Source organism: Rutidosis leptorrhynchoides, chromosome 5 (assembly GCF_046630445.1).
Source record: "Rutidosis leptorrhynchoides isolate AG116_Rl617_1_P2 chromosome 5, CSIRO_AGI_Rlap_v1, whole genome shotgun sequence".
NCBI lineage: Eukaryota > Viridiplantae > Streptophyta > Magnoliopsida > Asterales > Asteraceae > Rutidosis > Rutidosis leptorrhynchoides.
In genome coordinates this window covers 356,528,100-356,550,482 of record NC_092337.1, presented here as the reverse complement: position 1 = coordinate 356,550,482, position 22,383 = coordinate 356,528,100, and the positions used below count along the sequence as shown (strand labels likewise).

Sequence of the window (22,383 nt, the reverse complement as noted above, 5' to 3'; positions counted from 1 at the left end):
AGCTGTGTTATCTTCATTAACCTTTTGAACTACCGGTTCTTTTTCCTTATCTTGTTCAGGTTGTGGTTCTTGTGGAGTAGGAATAGCTTCATCAGAAGTTACAGGTATTTCAGGTGGTTTAAGTGTTGTACCACTTCTTGTGGTAATGGTTTTAGCTGTTTCATTCCGGGGGTTAGCATTTGTATCACTAGGTAGACTTTCCGGTTTTCTTTCACCAATTAACCTTGCTAGGTTACTTACTTCTTGTTCTAAGTTTTGAATAGAAGCTTGTTGATTTCTAAATGCTTGAGCATTTTGTTCATTAGTTTGTTTTTGAGATGTGAAAAACTGCGTTTGAGTTTCAACTAGCTTCGTCATCATATCTTCTAAATTCGGCTTTTTATCATCGGTTTGTGGTGGTTTGTTTTGAAAATTAGGTCTTTGCTGATTGTAAGTATTATTGGATACTTGTTGATTGCTAGGACCTTGTTGGTTGTTGTATGGAATATTTCGGTTATAATTCTGATTTTGATTGTAAATCGGTCTTGGCGGTTGATAATTATTCTGTTAATTATTTCCAGGCCTTTGGTTTAGATATGAAACATTCTCTCTTTGTTCCATTGTTAATTCAATACTAAGACAATCTTTTGTCAAATGTGTTCCTCCACACTGCTCACAACTAATTCGTATTGAGTGGATATCTTTAGTCATCTTTTCCATTCGTCTCTCGACAGCATCTATCTTTGCAGAAATGGAATCTAAGTCATGGCTAGAATCGGCTCTAGCTGCTTTAGATGATCTAACGATATCTTTTTCTTGGTGCCACTCATGTGAGTGGAAAGCAGTGTTATCAATAATTTTGTAAGCATCAGTTTCGGTTTTCTTCATAATGGAACCACCAGCTGCAATATCTATGTCTTTCCTTGTAGTGATGTCGCATCCTTGGTAGAATATTTGTACTATTTGACAGGTATCTAAACCATGTTGCGGACATCCTCTTAATAACTTTTCAAATCTTGTCCACGCCTCATATAGAGTTTCATTTGGCTTCTGTGTGAACGTAACAATTTCTCCTTGAAGTCTTACGGCTTTAGATGCCGGAAAGAATTGTTTAAGAAATTTTGCAACTAAAACGTCCCATGTATCGATCGCCCCTTTAGGTAACGATTCCAACCAATCTTTGGCTTCTCCCTTTAAAGTCCAGGGAAATAACATGAGATATATCTGTTCATCTTCAACTTCTCTTATTTTAAATAGTGTGCAGATCCTATTAAAGGTACGAAGATGTTCATTTGGATCTTCCTTCGGCGCACCACTAAATTGGCAATGATTAGTCACCATATGTAGAATTTGTCCTTTGATTTCATAATCTAGCGCATTAATGTATGGATGAGTAATTGCGTGACCTTGGCCAGTGCGTTTAGCTCTCATTCGGTCTTCCATACTTAAAGGTTCCAGATTTTCCATGATTGAATTTGTTGAATCCGAATCACTAGAGGATTCTGATTTAATGGTTCGTTCCTCAACAATCTCTGTTTGAATGATTGGTGGTTCCGGAGGAAAATTTAATGGTTCAGGATCTATGAATTGTCCCTGAATATTATCCGGATTCTCAATTGTGAGGTCGGGTTCAAAAAATGGATTATCGGAAATTTGAATTGGAGTACTTGGTCGACTGGATGATGATTCTAAAGGAAAATCAACGGCGATAATATTTGCTAGATGTCTTGATCTAGTTACAGGTGGTGAACGTACAAAAGGTGGTGAACGTCTCGCTCGGTGCATTCACTGAATATCCTATTAGTTTTTAAAAGGAAAGAAAAAATTATATAAGTTATCCAATTAATAGACTTTTCTGATTTTGCCCAGGTTTCGAATAGCCAAAAGATGCAGCAGAGGGGCAAGATTCGTTTGGTCTCAATATAATTGAGGACTGTTTGGCTCCAATAACCCGGTCCACGTACAAATCCAACTATTACTACGAACCAGAAAATTTTGATGTCTATCAATTTAACCACTTAAAATAAATATTCGTAATTTTAAGAAGTATAGATAAGAAGTAGAAAAAATTCTAAGTCCTAAAAACTAGAATGACGAGAAATAAGAAAGAAAAAGAGCGCGTCGAAAAAAGTCGTAAAAGAAAATATCGAAAAATTAAAAGGCGTCGAAAAATAAGAAAGAAAAAAAAATGACTATAAAACTTTAAAAAAACTCGACTAACCCAACCTTATTACTATCACTAACTTAAAATTATAATCGCAAATTGAGATTACTAATTGGAATGATAATTGATACATAGGTAAAAGGTGTCTAAAAATATTAAAGCTTACAGGAAAAACTATATCCCAAATGGCAATATCTCAAAAAGGTATTAAAACTTAAAAAAAAACGTCGCAGAATTCTAAAGCACTTAAATCTTAGTCTAAAGAAAAAGCACTTAAGAGATTTTACGGCAAAGCCTAAAAATCTAGAAATAAAAATAACTATGGCAAAAACTATGAATTAAAAATAAATACGAGCAAAAATTACAAAAGTTACGCTAAAACAATTAAAAAGGGATAAAATATAAAAATATACTAAAAGCTGTAAAAAGTACAATTTTTATAAAAATATTATTTTTATATTATTTATTTTATAAAACTATTAATTTTATATTTTATAAAACTAATTAAACTTAAAAATACAAATTAAATAAATAACTAAATTAAATATTTAACAAATCTAACCTAATTAGGGTTTAAATATAATAATAATAATTATAAACCGTAATTAATGCAGTACTCAGTCAACTGTGGTGTGTCAGAAGGGCTCATGCGATCGCATGAGTCATAAGTTATCCAGCCATGCGATCGCATGGGCTAGGGTTTCGGGCCACAGAGTGGGCTGCTACAGTACCAGACTCGAGTGTTTTTATTTATTTTTTTTTTTGATGTGTTGAATTTTCTGTTTTATATATTTATGTAATATATTTATATAAATTAAATAAAACTTATATTTTTATAAAATAAAGATAAATAAACTTTTATAGAACTTAAATATTTAACAAACTTTTAAAAATATATATATTTTTGTTTTCTTTTTATATTTTCGAATATATTAAAACGTATTTTTACAAAAGCGTATTTTTTTTTTATATTAGCGTTGCGCTTCCGGCTTTTAAGCTAGATGGCTCCCCGGCAGCGGCGTCAAAAATACTTGATGGTTAAAGCTAAGGGGTATAAAATACTATTAAATTTTAGCAGGAAATACTATTAAATACGATACAATTTTACTCAAGATATTTATTTATTTATTGAATGGATATACTTAAACCTTGCTACAACACTTATAGACAGTGTACCTAATCGTACAGTAGTGTAGTTTTTAGTAAGTCCGGTTCGTTCCACAGGGAAAATCTTTAAACAAAGCTTAACGCTATATTAGTTTAATTTATAAAAATACGAATATATATATATAAGTAATATTATTATTTTAAAGGGGGGTTTTTACCGTTTAATGACCGGTTTGTCGATTTTAAAACTTTAGTCGCAGTTAAAACAAAATGTAAAATATTAAATAAATAAAAGACTTAATTTAAAGCGTAAAGTAAATAACGATAATGAAATTGCGATAAATAAAAGTGCGATAAAATAAACTTGCGATAATTAAAAAGTACGATAATTAAAATTGCACTTAAATATAATAACAATAAATAAAAGTGCGATAATTAGAAGTGCAATTAAATATAAAATAAAGGAAATTAAATATGAAATAAAAGAATTATGCTTATTTAAACTTTCCGTAATCATGATGTTTGACGTGTTGATTTTAGTTTTATGCCCATGGGTTAATTGTCCTTTGTCCTGGATTATTTAATATGTCCGTCTGGTTTTTGTCCATAACAGTCCATCAGTCATAAATATAAAGTGCGAGTGTCCTCGTCAAATTATCCTTATACCCGAAGTTTAAATATTCCAACTAATTGGGGACTTAAACTGTAACAAGATTTTAATACTTTGTTTAATAATTACACCAGGATGTCGACTGAGTGTAACCCAAGGTTTTAATACTTTGTTATCAATTATGCCAAGTGTCCTTGTACATAATTTCACCCCTGTTTTAATAATTCTAGTGGCTATTAATCCATTCCCGTGTCCGGTTAAATGAACGATTATTCGTACATATAAATACCCCACCCATCGTGTCCGATCGAGTGTATATGGTTATTTATAGGAACGTCCAATTGTAAATCTTTATATTAACATTAACAAACTATCATTTAGTTAAACAAATATAAAGCCCATTAATAGCCCATAGTCTAATTTCCACAAGTGTCGTTCTTTTGTCCAAACCCCAATTATGGTACAAAGCCCAATTACCCAATTTTAATATTTTTAGCCCAACATCATGATTACTTCAGATTAAATAAGCATAATAATAACTTAGCTACGAGACATTAAATTAAAAAGGTTAAACATAACTTACAATGATTAAAAATAGCGTAGCGTTACACGGACAGAATTTCGATTTACACCCTTACAACATTCGCTAACATACCCTTATTATTAGAATTAAAATTAAAATTAAAATTAAAATATAAATATAAATATATACTACGTATATAGATAGAGAGATTGATATTATGGATGGAAAAATGGTGCACCAAAGCTCGATTTTTATAGGCCTGTAATCTGGAAAAGGGGCTCATGCGATCGCATGGATTTATGCCATCCAGGCCATGCGATCGCATGGCCAGCTGGGGAGAGCCACTTTTTGTTGTTTTCTTCTGCCGACGTTTATTTAAATATAATATAATATATATATATTAATTTTAAGAATTAATTATATATTATATTATATTCATATGCATAGTTGACTTGTAATTTTTAGTCCGTTGCGTCGAGCGTTGAGAGTTGACTCTGGTCCCGGTTCCGGATTTTCGAATGTCCTTGCGTAAAATTTAATATCTTGTACTTTTCGTTTTGAATCTTGTACTCTTGTAATTTTGAGACGTTTCTTATCAATAATTGGAACCTCATTGATTGTATTTTGTACTTTTGAGCTTTTTGGTCGTTTGCGTCTTCAATTCGTCGAATCTGTCTTTTGTCTTCACCTTTTATTATTTAAATGAATATCACTTGTAAATAGGACAATTGCAACTAAAAGCTTGTATTTCTTGAGGAATAATGCTATGAAATATATGTTCGTTTTTAGCATTATCAGTGAAGGAGGATGATATTCCAAAGACTGCTTTCAGGACGCGTTACGGTCATTACGAGTTTATGGTTATGCCGTTTGGGTTGACTAACACACCAGATGTGTTCATGAACCTCATGAACCGAGTGTGTGGACCATACCTTGACAAGTTTGTCATTCTTTTTATCGATGACATACTTATTTAGTCAAAGAATGATCAAGAGCACGAAGAACATTTGAGAAAAGTGCTAGAGTTGTTGAGGAAAGAAAAACTGTACGCTAAGTTTTCAAAGTGTACATTTTGGTTGGAACAAGTTCAATTCCTCGGTCACATAGTGAAAAAAGAAGGTATTCAAGTGGATCCGGCAAAGATTGAAACCGTTGAAAAGTGGGAAACCCCGAAAACTCCGAAGCATATACGCTAATTTTTAGGACTGGCTGGTTACTACAGAAGGTTCATCCAAGATTTTTCCAAAATAGCAAAACCCTTGACTGCATTAACGCATAAAGGGAAGAAATTTGAATGGAAGGATGAGTAGGAGAAAGCGTTTCAATTGTTGAAGAAAAAGTTAACTACGACACCTATATAGTCATTGCCTGAAGGGAATGATGATTTTGTGATATATTGTGATGCCTCAAAGCAAGGCCTCGATTGTGTATTAATGCAACGAACGAAGGTAATTGCTTATGCGTCCAGACAATTGAAGATTAACGAGCAAAATTATACGACTCACGATTTGGAATTGGGCGCTGTTGTTTTTGCATTAAAGACTTGGAGGCACTACTTATATGGGGTCAAAAGTATCATATATACCGACCACAAAAGTCTCCAACATATATTTAATCAGAAACAACTGAACATGAGGCAGCGTAGGTGGATTGAGTTATTGAATGATTACGATTTCGAGATTCGTTACCACCCGGGGAAGGCAAATGTAGTATCCGACGCTTTGAGTAGAAAGGATAGAGAACCAATGCGGGTAAAAGCTATGAATATAATTATTCGTACTAATCTTACTACTCAAATAAAGGAGGCGCAACAGGGAGTTGTAAAAGAAGGAAAGTTGAAGAATGAAATACCCAAAGGATCGGAGAAACATCTTAATATTCGGGAAGACGGAACCCGGTATAGGGCTGAAAGAATTTGGGTACCAAAGTTTGGAGATGTGAGAGAAAAGGTACTTAAGGAAGCACATAAAACCAGATATTCAATACATCCCGGAGCGGGGAAGATGTACAAAGATCTCAAGAAACACTTTTGGTGGCCGGGTATGAAAGCCAATATTGCTAGATACGTAGGAGAATGTTTGACGTATTCTAAGGTCAAAGCTGAACATCAGAAACCATCAGGTCTACTTCAACAACCCGAAATCCCAGAATGGAAATGGGAAAACATTACCATGGATTTCATTACTAAATTGCCAAGGGCTGCAAGCGGTTATGATACTGTTTGGGTAATAGTCGATCATCTCACCAAGTCAGCACACTTTCTGCCAATGAGAGAAGATGATAAAATGGAGAAGTTGGCGAGATTATACTTGAAGGAAGTTGTCTCTAGACATGGAATACCAATCTCTATTATCTCTGATAGAGATGGCAGATTTGTTTCAAGGTTTTGGCAGACATTACAACAAGCATCGGGAACTCGTCTAGACATGAGTACTGCCTATCATCCACAAACCGATGGGCAGAGCGAAAGGACGATACAGACTCTTGAAGACATGCTACAAGCATGTGTTATTGATTTTGGAAATGGTTGGGATCGACATCTACTATTAGCAGAATTTTCCTACAACAACAGTTACCACTCGAGTATCGAAATGGCACCGTTCCAAGCACTTTATGGTAGAAAGTGCAGATCTCCAATTTGTTGGAATGAATTGGGGGATAGACAGATTACGGGTCCGGAGATAATCCAAGAAACTACAGAGAAAATCATCCAAATTCAACAACGGTTGAAAACTGCTCAGAGTCGACAAAAGAGCTACGCGGACATTAAAAGGAAAGATATAGAATTTGAAATTGGGGAGATGGTCATGCTTAAGGTTTCGCCTTGGAAAGGCGTTGTTTGATTTGGTAAACGGGGGAAACTAAATCCAAGATACATTGGACCATTCAAGATTTTAGATCGTGTCGGACCAGTAGCCTACCGACTTGAATTACCTCAACAACTCGCCAATGTACATAATACCTTTCACGTCTCGAATTTGAAGAAGTGCTTAGCCAGAGAAGATCTCACTATTCCTTTAGGCAAAATTAAAATCAATGAAAAACTACAATTCATTGAAGAACCCGTCGAGATAATGGATCGTGAGGTTAAAAGGCTCAAGCAAAATAAGATACCGATCGTCAAGGTTCGATGGAATACTCGTAGGGGACCTGAGTTCACCTGGGATCGTGAAGATCAAATGAAGCTGAAATACCCGTACCTATTTCCAGAAGATTCGTCAACACCTTCAACAGCTTAAAATTTCGGGACGAAATTTATTTAACGGGTAGGTACTGTAGTGACCCGAACTTTTCCATGTTTATATATATTAAATGAAATTGGTATATTTACATGATTAAATGTTTTCAACATGTTAAGCAATCAAACTTGTTAAGACTTGATGATTTGAAATGTGCTTCATATAGACAATTGACCACCCAAATTGACCGGCGATTCACGAACGTTAAAAATTTGTAAAAACTACATGATGGTATATATATGGATATATATATGGTTAACATGAGATTATGATAAGTAAGTATCTCACTAAGTATATTAACAATGAGTGATATACATAAAAATGAGTTTATTGAATTAAGAAACTCGAAACGATATATATAACGATTATCGTTATAACAACGTCTTACTAAATACATATGAATCATATTAAGATATTGATACACTATGTTTAACATGATAAAATTATAATTAAGTATATCATTATGTGTGTTAACAATGAACTACATATGTAAAACAAGACTACTAACTTAAGAATTTCGAAACGAGGCATATATGTAACGATTATCGTTGTAACAACATTTAACTGTATATATATCATACTAAGATATATTAATATATCATAATATCATGATAATGTAATAATTTAACATCTCTTTAGATATAATAAACAATGGGTTAACAACATTTAACAAGATCGTTAACCTAAAGGTTTCAAAACAACATTTACATGTAACGACTAACGATGACTTAACGACTCAGTTAAAATGTATATACATGTAGTGTTTTAATATGTATTCATACACTTTTGAAAGAATTCAAGACACTTATCAAAATACTTCTACTTAACAAAAATGCTTACAATTACATCCTCGTTCAGTTTCATCAACAATTCTACTCGTATGCACCCGTATTCATACTCGTACAATACACAGCTTTTAGATGTATGTACTATTGGTATATACACTCCAATAATCAGCTCATAGCAGCTCATGTGAGTCACATAACACATGTGGGAACCATCATTTGGAAACTAGCATGAAATATCTCATAAAATTACAAAAATATTAGTAATCATTCATGACTTATTTACATGTAAACAAAATTACACATCCTTTATATCTAATCCATATACCAATGACCAAAAACACCTACAAACACTTTCATTCTTCAATTTTCTTCATCTAAGTGATCTCTCTCAAGTTCTATCTTCAAGTTCTAAGTGTTCTTCATAAATTCTACAAGTTCTAGTTTCATAAAATCAAGAATACTTCCAAGTTTACTAGCTCACTTCAAATCTTGTAAAGTGATCATAAAACCTCAAGAAATCCTTGTTTTTTATAGTAAGATATCATTCTAAATCAAGGTAATACTCATATACAAACTTTGATTCAATTCTTATAACTATAACTATCTTAATTCGAGTGATAATCTTACTTGAAATTGTTTTCGTGTCATGATTCTGCTTCAAGAACTTTCAAGCCATCCAAGATCCTTTGAAGCTAGATCATTTCTTATCACTTCCATTAGGTTTATCTACTAAACTTGAGGTAGTAATGATGTTCATAGCATCATTCGATTCATATATATAAAACTACCTTATTCGAAGGTTTTAACTTGAAATCACTAGAACATAGTTTAGTTAATTCTAAACTTGTTCGCAAACAAAAGTTAATCCTTCTAACTTGACTTTTAAAATCAACTAAACACATGTTCTATATCTATATTATATGCTAACTTAATGATTTAAAATCGGGAAACACGAAAAACACCGTAAAACCGGATATACGCCGTCGTAGTAACACCGCGGGCTGTTTTGGGTTAGTTAATTAAAAACTATGATAAACTTGATTTAAAATTTGTTCTTCTGGGAAAATAATTTTTCTTATGAACATGAAACTATATCCAAAAATCATTGTTAAACTCAAAGTAGAAGTATGTTTTCCAAAATGGTCATCTAGACGTCGTTTTTTCGACTAAAATGACTACCTTTACAAAAACGACTTGTAACCTGTATTTCTGACTATAAAATTATACTTTTTCTGTTTAGATTCATAAACTTAAGTTCAATATGAAACCATAGCAACTTGAAACACTCAAAACGGATTTAATACGAAGAAGTTATGGGTAAAACAAGATTGGATAATTTTTCTTGTTGTAGCTACGTGAAAATTGGTAACAAATCTATATTAATCATATCCTAGCTAACTTATATTGTATTACATGTATTCTAATATATTATGTAATCTTGGAATACCATAGACACGTATGCAAATGTTTTGACATATCATATCGACCCATGTATATATATATATTATTTAGAACAACCATAGACACTCTATATGCAGTAATGTTGGAGTTAGCTATACAGGGTTGAGGTTGATTCCAAAAATATATATACTTTGAGTTGTGATCTAGCCTGAGACGTGTATACACTGGGTCGTGGATTGATCCAAGATAATATATATCGATTTATTTCTGTACATCTAACTATGGACAACTAGTTGTAGGTTACTAACGAGGACAGCTGACTTAATAAACTTAAAACATTAAAACGTATTAAAAATGTTGTAAATATATTTTGAACATACTTTGATATATATATATATATATATATATATATATATATATATATATATATATATATATATATATATATATATGTACATATTGTTATAGGTTCGTGAATCGACCAGTGGCCAAGTCTTACTTCCCGACGAAGTAAAAATCTGTGAAAGTGAGTTATAGTCCCACTTTTAAAATCTATTATTCTTTTTGGTATGAGAATACATGCGATTTTATAAATGTTTTACAAAATAGACACAAGTAATTGAAAATACTTTCTATGTTGGATTATCGAACCGAATATGCCCCTTTTTAGCTTGGTAGCCTAAGAATTAGGGAAATGGCCCATAATTGACGCGAATCCTAAAGATAGATCTATTTGGCCCAACAAGCCTCATCTGAGTTACTGATGCTTTAGTACTTCGATTTATCATATCCGATGAGAGTTCCGGAATGATGGGGATATTCTATATGCATCTTGTTAAGGTCGGTTACCAGGTGTTCAACATATGAATGATTTTTATCTCTATGAAGTTTGCGAAATGCCTGATATGAGATGTGTTATAAAAATGAAATCTTGTGGTCTATTATTATGATTTGATAATATGTAGGTTAAACCTATAACTCACCAACAATTTTGTTGACGTTTTAAGCATGTTTATTCTCAGGTGATTATTAAGAGCTTCCGCTATTGTGAAACAACCCCAATCCGTTTAACCAAAAACGGAGTACATTTTTTTTTATTAGTTAGGTCCCACTAATACAATACATTTTCAACTCTATTTTAATCAAAACATAACATCGTAATGATACGTTTAACAATCTATCATGACCCTTGGCACACAAATTACACTTTACAAAATCATTTGTAATAATGACCCGATCACGAGAAATACGGGTTAAGACTCAATAACCCAACCCAATACCAAGAGCATAATCCCGGGGACTACCAAATCCCCCATCCGCGTCCAAATATCCAAAAGCTACCCCATCGAGCCCAAGCGCACCTAAGCGTCTAGTCTATAACTAGCTAGCTTCATAATCACAATACCTGTAAAAAGGTAAACAACGAGAGGGGTAAGCATAAAGCTTAGTGAATGCAATAATTATACATATAAATATATAATCTATTTACTTGCAATCACTTTCACAATACCGCATACAAGCTAGCAATTCAACAACTATGCAAACATCATGCATAAACCAATATCCGCAATTCACAATAAGCTAGCAACACCAATAGCATATAGTTCAATATTAAATATGCTAATACAAAATTCACACAACCATGGTTAACCAATCGTAAAAAGGAATGGTACTCGAATTTCCCATCGGTGTTCATAACAACCGTTAGTGTACAACACATATATCACTAACCCTTGGACAACACATATCCGCTCATAAAATCGTTAGTGTACAACACATATATCACTAAATTGGACAACACGTATCCATTCGTAAAACGTTAGCGTACAACGCATATAACACTAACTTGGACAACACATATCCATTCATAAATCTGTTAGCGTACAACACATATATTGCTAACTTGGACAACACATATCCATTCATACAAATAAACACATCATATACATACATGTATACTTATCCCACTCACCTCGAGATGCATGCACAAGTCATGTATGTAAAGTCGCCACCAAACGCAACCGAGCAAGATTTTACCTATAATATACATATAGGTATTCACACAATCAACACACATTCCCTTCAAGAGAATTTGACGCAAACGCCCTTAACCAAGGGTTTATACCTACCTCCACAATCTGCCCATTTAGATACCTAAGTGCAAAATACACCTTTTTATACATTTAACGACACCCGAAGGTCCAAAACTAACGAGACTAGTTCCCGCGTTCTCGAAATACTCAAATACATCAACTTTAGCCATTAAATGCATACTATCCCGTATATTACCCAAAAACCCGTTTCATGGTTGACCAAGTTTGACTTTATGGTTAAAATACCAATTTTAACCCGAAATCATTTCTCACGTTTACTTTCATTCAAAAAATGCCATTTAACACTTAACAAGAGTGTTTAACATCCATTTAATCCAATTTAGTGTCATTACCAAATTCGACCCAATCAAAGTCGACCCATTTTGACCTAAGTCTCAAAAACGCCCAAAATCAATAACGACTAGTGATTATATTACCAAAACACCAAATAACACCTAAAACAAGTATTTACATACTTAATTCACCAAAACTTGACTCAAAACCCATTTTGACACATAAACCCTAATCTTGACCCATTCCAAAATTAGTCAACTCAAATACACCCAAAAGGGTTCCAACGCTTCCAAAATCACTAAACTAAGTGATTACACCCAAAACCAAAGCCTAATCATGTCCAAAACGTCAATCAACCCAAAACCGCCATGTATCAAAAATAACTAGTTTCCATAAACCCACTTCATCATCTAAATGGGTTTTACAACTAAAAAGCTAAAAACCCTAACTTGAATATCAAATCATAAAGATGAATTTCGGAGTTAGAACTTACCATCACTATCACAACGTAGCCGTGAACGAGGAGAACAACTTTAACTCTTGAGACCCGACCCGAATCACTCTTCTTCATTCCCGATTCGAGCTTTCTCTCTCTAAACCCTTTACTCTCTCTCTAGGGTTTGGGGTGTGAGTGGGAGGGAAGAAATGAGAAGGAAATGAGGTTTGGATAAGATTAGGATCAGTTTTATGGCTAAAGACCCGTCCATATGTGAAATACCAACTTTGCCCCTCATTTAACTCATTAAAAGGCTGAAAAGTACCAGATCGTGCCTATTGTCGCGCCGCAGAGCAAATTTGTCGCGCCGTGGCCCAAAGGGTGATTTTAGATCACTTTTTTAAGCTTTCTGACCCTCAAAATAGGCATTTGTTGCGCCGTGGCCATTCTGGTCGCGCCGTGGCCATTCTGGTCGCGCTGTGACAATTGCCTGTTTCATCCGAACTTCAGCAAACTTGTTTTGGCCATAACTTTTTGACCGTAACTCCGTTTTCGATGAATCAAATATCGTTGGAAACGTAATAAGATTTCCTTTCTAATGGTAAGGTTTTGAAATATCAACTCAAATTTATTTGGGGTCGAAAAGGTACGTACACATCTTGTAACTCAAACAACGTCCAGTTTTCTTCGACATTCGAACAAGAAATACGTACACACTTGGTACACTTCATGCACTCATCACACAATCATCTTTATACTATTATACAACCAAGTATGAACATTCTAAAGTTCATCACGTACCTTGGACATGTTATGATGAAAAACGGGATGTTACATGTTGCATACTAAATTAAGGACAAGATTTGGAGTCCATGCTTGTATAATATTGTTTAAAAACTGCATTCGAAGACTTATGTTGATGTGTAATATTATTGTAAACCATTATGTAATGGTCGTGTGAAAAACGCTATATTTTAGATTATCATTATTTGATAATCGTCGTAATATTTTAAAGGTTATGGTTTGTTCTAAAATCGAATGCAGTCTTTGAAAAACGTCTCATATAGAGGTCAAAACCTCGCAACGAAATCAATTAATATGGAACGTTTATAATCAATATGAACGGGACATTTCACTTGAGCTCTCAACCTTTAGATTGAAAAGACTCGCACGGTTAAGAAAATATCGATTTTTAATCTCATTGTGACTTTGGTCGTTCAGAAGAGATTCTTTCTCGATCAGAATAATAAAATGAAAGACACTACAAAAAAGATATATTCCTATCACCTACCGTCATATTAGATTATAAGTTATTTGGTATCAAGTTTTCTTTATTAAGACATAAGTTTCATAAATTTTATGTTTGGGGCATTACATTTCGAGAAACTAAATAGAATTCTTGAAAGTGTTTTAATATCTTTTTTTTTTCTTTAATAAAGGTTAAAACTTGAAAAATACTATAGAGAAAATACCATGAGTTCATAAGCATCAAGATAACACCTTGAAACTTAAACAACCAACTCACTTAGTCAAACCCAAAACCCAAAAGCACAAACAAGTTTTATATTTTTGAAGACTATGTAAAGATGTGATGGTTCCTTTGTATATTGAGACAATCAAAAGGTAATGATGCGAAAAACCATACTTTTTAACATTATTAAATTGCATGTCCATTGAGTGACTATAAAACAAACTTTTAATCATTTTTGGGACCAAGCATATACTTCGATATGATTATGGATTTGTGATTGAATAATCATATGAATCGCAAAAGGTGTCTCAATGCAAAAAAAAAAAAAAAAAAAAAAAAAAAAAACAACGTAATCATGATGCTTTTTACGTGAACGCGAGTATATGGATTTTTTATATTTTGCCATCACCTTCCTTTTTTTATAAAGGTGACACACTTTTGACCTATTTAGGTCAAAATGACTAATGTTAAAATAGTTTACGAATTATATTTATGGGTTTAGATCTTAGTTAATCGTTTTTCGTTGTTTTAAGTGCTTTTTGAAGCATGAACTATATTTTAAATTTGTTGACAAAGAATTAGTACATAAACAATAAGTCCACAGTTTTTGTCAATCTTTGAATGTTTGGAATGTAATTGATCTTTGGTATTTTTGTTTGGTGGAAGTGTATGCGTTACATTTCACTACTCCCTCGTTTTCAATTTAATTGTCTCATTTTGATTATTTAATTTTTTTTGTTAACTTTGAATTAAAATATTTTAGTTTCTTTTTATTTAATGAAATTTATATAATTAAAAACATATTTAAATCCCAAGACTTCACATAAATTTTACCATATCCTACGTAACAGAAACAAAGATATTTTACCTAAAAGTTGGTAAATAAAGACTTGAAAAGTCAAAGTAGAAATATTAAATTGAGACGAATGGAGTACCGTAAATTAATCAAGTATAAGCTCGTTAATGTTTTAAATAAAGTTATGATTCATCCACACAGATTTGTATATCATCCGTACGGATGAAGCTTGTCCATACGGATGAGTGAGTCATTCGCACAGACGAAAGACTCGTCTATCGGGTCAATATATATATGGGTTACGAGTTTCATTGTTAAGTTATTTGTGAAACAGTAGCCACATATTACAAGTTATTTTCGTCCCAAATCATTCATACAACTCATGTGGTTGATTCTAAACCTCATAACGTCCATACAATCGATTAGTCTATCTCGTTTCATAATGCATCTATAAGGAAACTTAATATTGAAGATTTCACACTCGATATTGATATTAATTATTGATTTAATCCGCTAAACCGGTCCAGAACAAAATATGATAAATAAATGTTGAATTCACGCAATAATAACAACCAACCATCAATTATCAATTATTGAATTAAAATACAGTATCAATCAATCGATTATTAGATTGAAAATACAGAATATAACATACTTACTTTTTTGGAGGGGTAACGCCCCATCCCATTTTAAAAGGTACCAGGTTTTTTTTTTTTTTTTTTTTTTTTTTTTTTGGAATTACGAGAAATTATTGTAAATAGTAGCAGAAGTTCAACAAACAAATGAACCTCCTAAAATATATAAATGAGCAAGCTACCAGCTAAACTAAATAATCGAGCTACCCCAAACTCACTACATCAAAACAAAGGCGGATCTACACGTACACAAACACCAGAAACGAAATAAACCAAAAAATGGAAAGAGAATCGCTAATCTATATGAAGATTATCTTCATCAAAAGAAGAAAAATCGAAAACTACGTGACGATAATGAGATCAAATATCCTTAATAAATTCATGAAAGGTTTGCAATTCCTTGCCATGCACCGGTCTCCTTCTTTTTTGAAAGGTATTAGTATCATTTTTCTTGACCGACAAAATTATTTTATTGAAAAATCCTCACTAGCAAGGCGCTACTGAGGGATTTTATAAGTCGATCGTTCCAACTAACATTAACTTTTTCTCTATTACACAACCGATAAAAAGAAAAGTTACGAATAAAGTCGAACAAGAACTCTTTCTTCATCGATCACGACCCGAACAACTTATCATTCTGGAATCTCCATACGTGCCATACCAAAGCTGCAACTGTGCGCATTATAACCTATCCTTCGAACCGGACGAAGAATGCTATGCCTCAAACCATTGTACCCAATCCGACCAAGAGTAGAAATCGCGTATATCGTTGATGTCAATCCATAATCTAGTCCTTCGCCACAAATCCCGAGCTAAAGAACACTCAAATAATAAATGGTCCAAAGATTCAACTCTATAGTTGCATAAAGGACAACTAATATCTTTTATATCCATAACTCGAGCCGAAAAATTAACACAAGTCGGTAGTTGGGCGATTGAATATGTTATTTGAAAGTATGAAAGTAAATCTACTTTGTCTACAACAAAGTAGATGTACACTTTGTCTGCACTTAATGATCTTATTATCTTCTTATTTTTTTTCTTTACTATTACTATTTACTATTTTTGATATTACAAGTAATCGGCTTGTCTATTTCTGATTTGACAAAAATTCAGTAGTACGTTGTAAGGTTTTTCAAGTTAGCTTTTGTTGATGTTAACTAGATTTTGAGTACTGATGATTCATAGATTTATTTACAATACTTGATAGTTGATATTCCTTTTTTTGCATGATATGATTTATGTACAACACGAATTGACATAGTTATAGAGTATATGTAAATGTATTAGGGTGTCACTCAAAAAGTGTATTAATTCAACACCAAGTAGAAGATCAAAGTTTACAATGGTGTAAAAATTTAGGAAAAATATTTTGGTGATGATTCACATATTTTATATAAAACTAAGTTCTTAAAACTACAGTACAACGTACGAGCTCACATTTGATTACAGTAGGTAAACTATTTCTCGAATATTAGGCTGATTCATTTATATTTACAAATTTTATACCCTTTCACAAAAATGTCAATAGTATTCCATCATTTATTGACATTTGTGAAAAACTATAGTTACAACTTCCGTCAAACGGAAGTACTCATAAAACTAGTTATATATATTATACATAAATGAATTAAACTAAATTAAAAACTCAAGCTAGATTGAAATATGTATATGCAAAACCTTTTCACAAAAGGTTACAAGCTACATTTTCGATAGTTTTAAATTTATTTTTTCCCTCTTTTCCTTTTTCGAATATCTTTCTAGCAATATATGCTTGTTTTTAGTGTAATACTTGCTTCTAATCTTCTCCACGACTTCTCAACTACTCCACGTCTCCATTCCTCCATTTCTCCACTTATTTCTATTACGGATAAACATTGAAGATTTGGTTTATATTTAGTTGTTATGTATTTTCCTTAATTATCTCATTGTATAGTTATCTTCATTGTTGTTGTGTACCCTATATATGTACCAATTATTCTATTGAATAAGATTAAGAAACACTTATTCTATATGGTATACAGAGCCATACGACTCCAACCCTAACCCTAACCCTAATTTTTTTTCGAAGGCAGCAATGTCTTACAACACAATTATAAATGATGCAGATCCCACTCATCCCATCATCATTGTATCATTAGACAATGTAATCAAGCTTACATCTGTTATCTACAACTCGTGAAAGTTACATATTCAAGCTACGGTTGATGGTTATGGCTTGTTTAAGTTTTTGGATGATACATATCCTACTTCACTACAACCGATCACCAAAGAAGGTACTTCGTCTATCAATCATGCGTATACAACTTGGATACGCCAGGATCGTTTATTGTTTGAGGCCCTTATCGGCACTTTGGATTCAAGTGTTGTTCCACTTTATCCTTAACCACAACCACCAAAGATTTATGAGATACTCTCACCAGCACCTATGCTAGTTCATCTCGTGGCCAAATAAAACATCTCAAGATGAAGCCAAAAACATCACCAAAGGACCGCAATCAATAACCGTATATATGCACGCCATCAAAGCTTGCACCGATCACTTTGACTTACTCGACTCAACTGTTCCTCCAGAGGACATCACCGATTGTGTTCTCAATGGGCTTGAAGACTCATATCAGAGTGTAATCAATGGTGTAAATTCTCGTGACACTCATATTCCCTTTAATGAGCTCAACGAAAAGTTACTAAACAAGGAACTTGCACTAAAAAGTAAACCTTTGTTTAGTGTTTTTCGTGGTACCACTAATGTTACCTACACACGTACAAACTATAATGGGTCCAGGCCTCCTACTACACTAGACGACCCGAATTTTTCAAGTACATGTCATTTAACACCCCGTCAAAGTCCATTAACGGCGATGTTAACTCTGGTTTCAGTGCTTGGCTCGACTTCTATGAAACAGCAAAGTTCTACAACAGAAGTAATAAGTACCTGAGAATAGACATGCTAAAAGGTCAACACAACAGTTGGTGAGTTATAGGTTTAGTATCACAACAGTAATAAACATAGACCATAAAAGTTTTGTAGTTCAAAAGTTTGTACACAACGTAAGTTCATGTTTTCAAATCTTTGTAGACAATAAAGTGTCTTAGTTTAAATCTTTCGTATACAACAAAATGTCTTGTTTCTAATATTTGTATACAATACCATATTCTGTTTCAAATGTGTAAAACAACAAAAATGTCTAGTTTCAAGTTTGTAAACCACGATATTTAGCAATAAAAATTTCTAAAGTGTATGCATCTCGTGAGCACTCGAATTAAGAAGCTTAACATCGCGCATGGTATCCCACACGTCTTCCTTTTACCCTATAATAGTGTACACCGACCAAGTGTATCGTTTACGAAGTAACATGCACCTCAGTTAAGATAGGGTGGGGTTTGTCAAAACCCAACAGATCTGTCCATATGATTCGCGCTTACATAAGTAATTTAACATATTCGAGTTAAGGGCTTTTCAGTCTGTAACTCATGCAATACAAAGTTTGTTTCTAATTCAATGTGTCTGGTTGTAAATCTGTTCCAACAGCGTGTAATCACATCCCGAGTATAAACAGTAAAAGTTTAAAAGAAAGTAGGACTATGAACATTCGTATAATAATTTTTTTTTGAAAACTAGTAAGCATGTATTCTCACCCCAAAAACAGTAGAGAAAAAGGGGGCAATAACTCACCTTTAGCGCAGCTACAAATACCACAGTAGATAACCAAGATGTAGGTCCTTGACCCGTAGACTCAACCTAGAGAATATAAGTTGGTCATTATGTGTCTAATAAGCTAGGTCAGTCCATAGGGTGCACATAGTCCTAATGCTCAAGTCCAACGCCATTGTATAGTAAAAGTCAACTAGTTCATGCAAGTCAAACAAAAGTAAAACTTGGTCAACTCATGAGTTTCACACATTCGTTTAGCAAATTAACGTTTACTAGTTTAATTATCGTACTTGTTTACAACGGTCATGCAATCGGACACGCATTGTTCACAAATGACACACCAATAAATTATGATAAACCCCAGATCACAAGTACATGTCATAAGCTTTCTAAAAAGACCAAGAACGCTATCTAAAAATTCCTAGAAATCACGTAGTATGCAAATCTTTCTTGTTCAGTTTCTGTTTGCGCATCAGTTTCATAAAACCTCTCATTTAATCTAGAAAATAGTAAATCACGAACGACCAATTGGAGATGGCAACTAACACCTTAAAGTATCGGTGGTCAAAAGATCTAAGAAAACCATATAGCCAATTAGTACAGTTTTTCCCAACAAGTCGGACTTTCTGATTTAGACATAATCCGGACCTATGGTTTAGGCACGCATATAACATATAGCAATTAGAGTTTTCAGAGTTAAACATACAAATGAGATATTCTACATAACATACATTTAACAACATATCAAAAGATCAAGCTCCAAAACAATTTCAACTTCATGCTTGACCATTATATGTACAAACGGGACAGATTCGATCCCGTTCAGGTAGTTGTTTTCGGGGTTGATTATACAAGCATCAGAAACAATTAGCACATTAGGTCTACATGAAAGATTAATTACTAATCATGTAATTTTCAACACAAAAAGGCATATTTTCCAGAAGTCATGTTAAGTAGTCGTTTGACTTAAAAGAAAATCGTTGTTTAACAAGTTTTATCGCAAACGTTCAAGTAAGCATAAAATGACTTTCAAAAATTCAATAGCTATGATACCCTAGTTCATTTTGTGTGTTTTTCAATTATCTATCCATAAAACATCAGTTCATGCATCAATTTCAAACACATAAATTACAGTTTTCAGAATAAAGCATAATTACACGTCGAAACTTCAATTAAGCATAATTATAGCTATACATAACGAAATCGCGCGATTCTTGCGACAAAATTAATAATTTTTCATTGGATTTCCATCTAAATACTTCATATGTAAAGAAAAAAACTCATCATATCATTAGCATATCAAACAAATTTGAGATTAAACCCTAGCATGCAATCCGAGCAAAATAACGACTAGTAACACATACACAAATCAAGATTTGAGCACTAGAAACTCTAGCAACCCTATACATGTATAATAACAATTAAATCTAGAAAAATAGAGTTTTTAGATCATACCCTAATCATACAATTGTTGGTATAGATGCGTAGAGGAGAACGAGAGGAACACGAATACGTAAACGATTTAGCAATCAAGCAAGAAATTGATGTGATCTTGATCCTTGAAGATGTTGATCATGATGATAGGGTTTTGGGGCTGTATTAGGTCGTGATTTGGGAGGCAGGAAGAAGCCTTGCCTTAATTTTTTGTTAAATGAGGGTTTAAGTTGGGTTTAGGGCTTAAAGGATGATAGTTTGGGCCAATTAAGCAAACCGGGCCACAATTAAAAATAAGGGATGGACTAATGGCATGTGGTCTGCCGAATGGGGCTGAAAGAGGTGTCCATGGGCTCTTTTGGCTAGGTAATTTAATCGCTAGGCTTGTTCCCATAAATCGTTAACCGAAAATGAAAATCGAATCGTTAAACATTAAATCCTTCGGATTCTTGAATTATATTAAATTCTCTTAATTATAAAAGAATTCTAATTTTATAAAGTACATGGAATAATTATTTACTTAATAATTATTTATTCCGTTGCTACGTATCGTTAACCAAAATCGAAAGCTGGAATGTTAACCGAGCGTTTAGCAAATTTTTCGTGCTTTTAATTTATAAAACTTCTAATAAATTAAAAGTATTTTAAAAAATTTATAATTATGTAAATAATTATTAAAAGTGAATTATCTTTCCTTTCGTTGCCTTAAAAGAAGTTTTTCCGGTTTTCACTAACCGTACGTTTTTCTTGCTTTTTCTAAGTCTCTCGCATACTTCTAAAACAAAGTATGAACTCAAGTAATATGTAGCACATATTAAAAATAGTATTTTCTAAAAAAATTTCCGGCGTATAAATTCATTTAACTAACGGTAGTTAAGTATTTAATGGAAAAGTTAACGAAAAAAGTCGGGTTGTTACATTACCTACCCGTTATTGAAAATTTCGTCCCGAAATTTTGGTTAGTGCCATCCATCAACGTTACGTTGGGGAAAATAGATGCAGGTAATTTCATTTCGTTTGATCTTCTAGCTCTTACGTGAGTTTGAGTTCTCTACGAGGGTTTCAACGAATTCTAACAATAGAAATTGTGCTTTGTTTGAGTTGGTTGAGCTTATGGTCCAAGACCTTTATGGACTCTTAGATGAAAGGAAGTTTGGCATCTAAGCATATCTCAAAGAGATGATCGATGAAGCTTTACTCTGCTAAGTGTTTCTCCGAGTTTCAAACGTGAAAGGTATCATGATTGTTCTGCTTTAGTCTCTTGACTTCATGGTTTACGAAAAATTTTGTTAAAATTTTCACTCTCGTGGTTAATACTAGTTTAATTTTGGTAGAGTTCCTCACCTTTGAGGAATGGTATAAGGAGATTCCTGTATGAGGAGAGTATCAGCTTAATGAGAGAAGAAGTTTTCGTATTCGTGTAGCCACCTCGAGCATCTCATAGTTCAACATTAAAACTAGGCGAAAATGAGATAATATACATGTAGTTATATATACGTTTTGAAGTTGAGTAACAGCTGACCATTTATCAGAAGCATAAAAATGACGTGTCAATGAAGAAAGGCGTGTTCTTGGATTATGTGATATATAGGGTCTCGGTATTTTCAGATGGCAACAAAGAAAATAACAGAGTCATGTAACATGGTACGTGGTGGTGATAAGGTTGATCAAGCCTCATCACCATCACGATTTATTAGAACTTCAGTATGACTTACTGTAATATAACCACGTTGATCAGGCGCATTATATTACACCAAT

At 33.2% G+C, this 22,383-nt stretch overlaps 1 non-coding gene across 1 annotated transcript; it reads left to right on the top strand.

Moving 5' to 3' along the window:
* The first annotated feature begins 955 nt into the window (after nt 1–955).
* Nucleotides 956–1,062, top strand: LOC139850852 (small nucleolar RNA R71). Its single transcript, XR_011760230.1, has one exon. It is a non-coding gene; the product is annotated as a small nucleolar RNA R71 (small nucleolar RNA).
* The last annotated feature ends 21,321 nt before the right edge of the window (nt 1,063–22,383 follow it).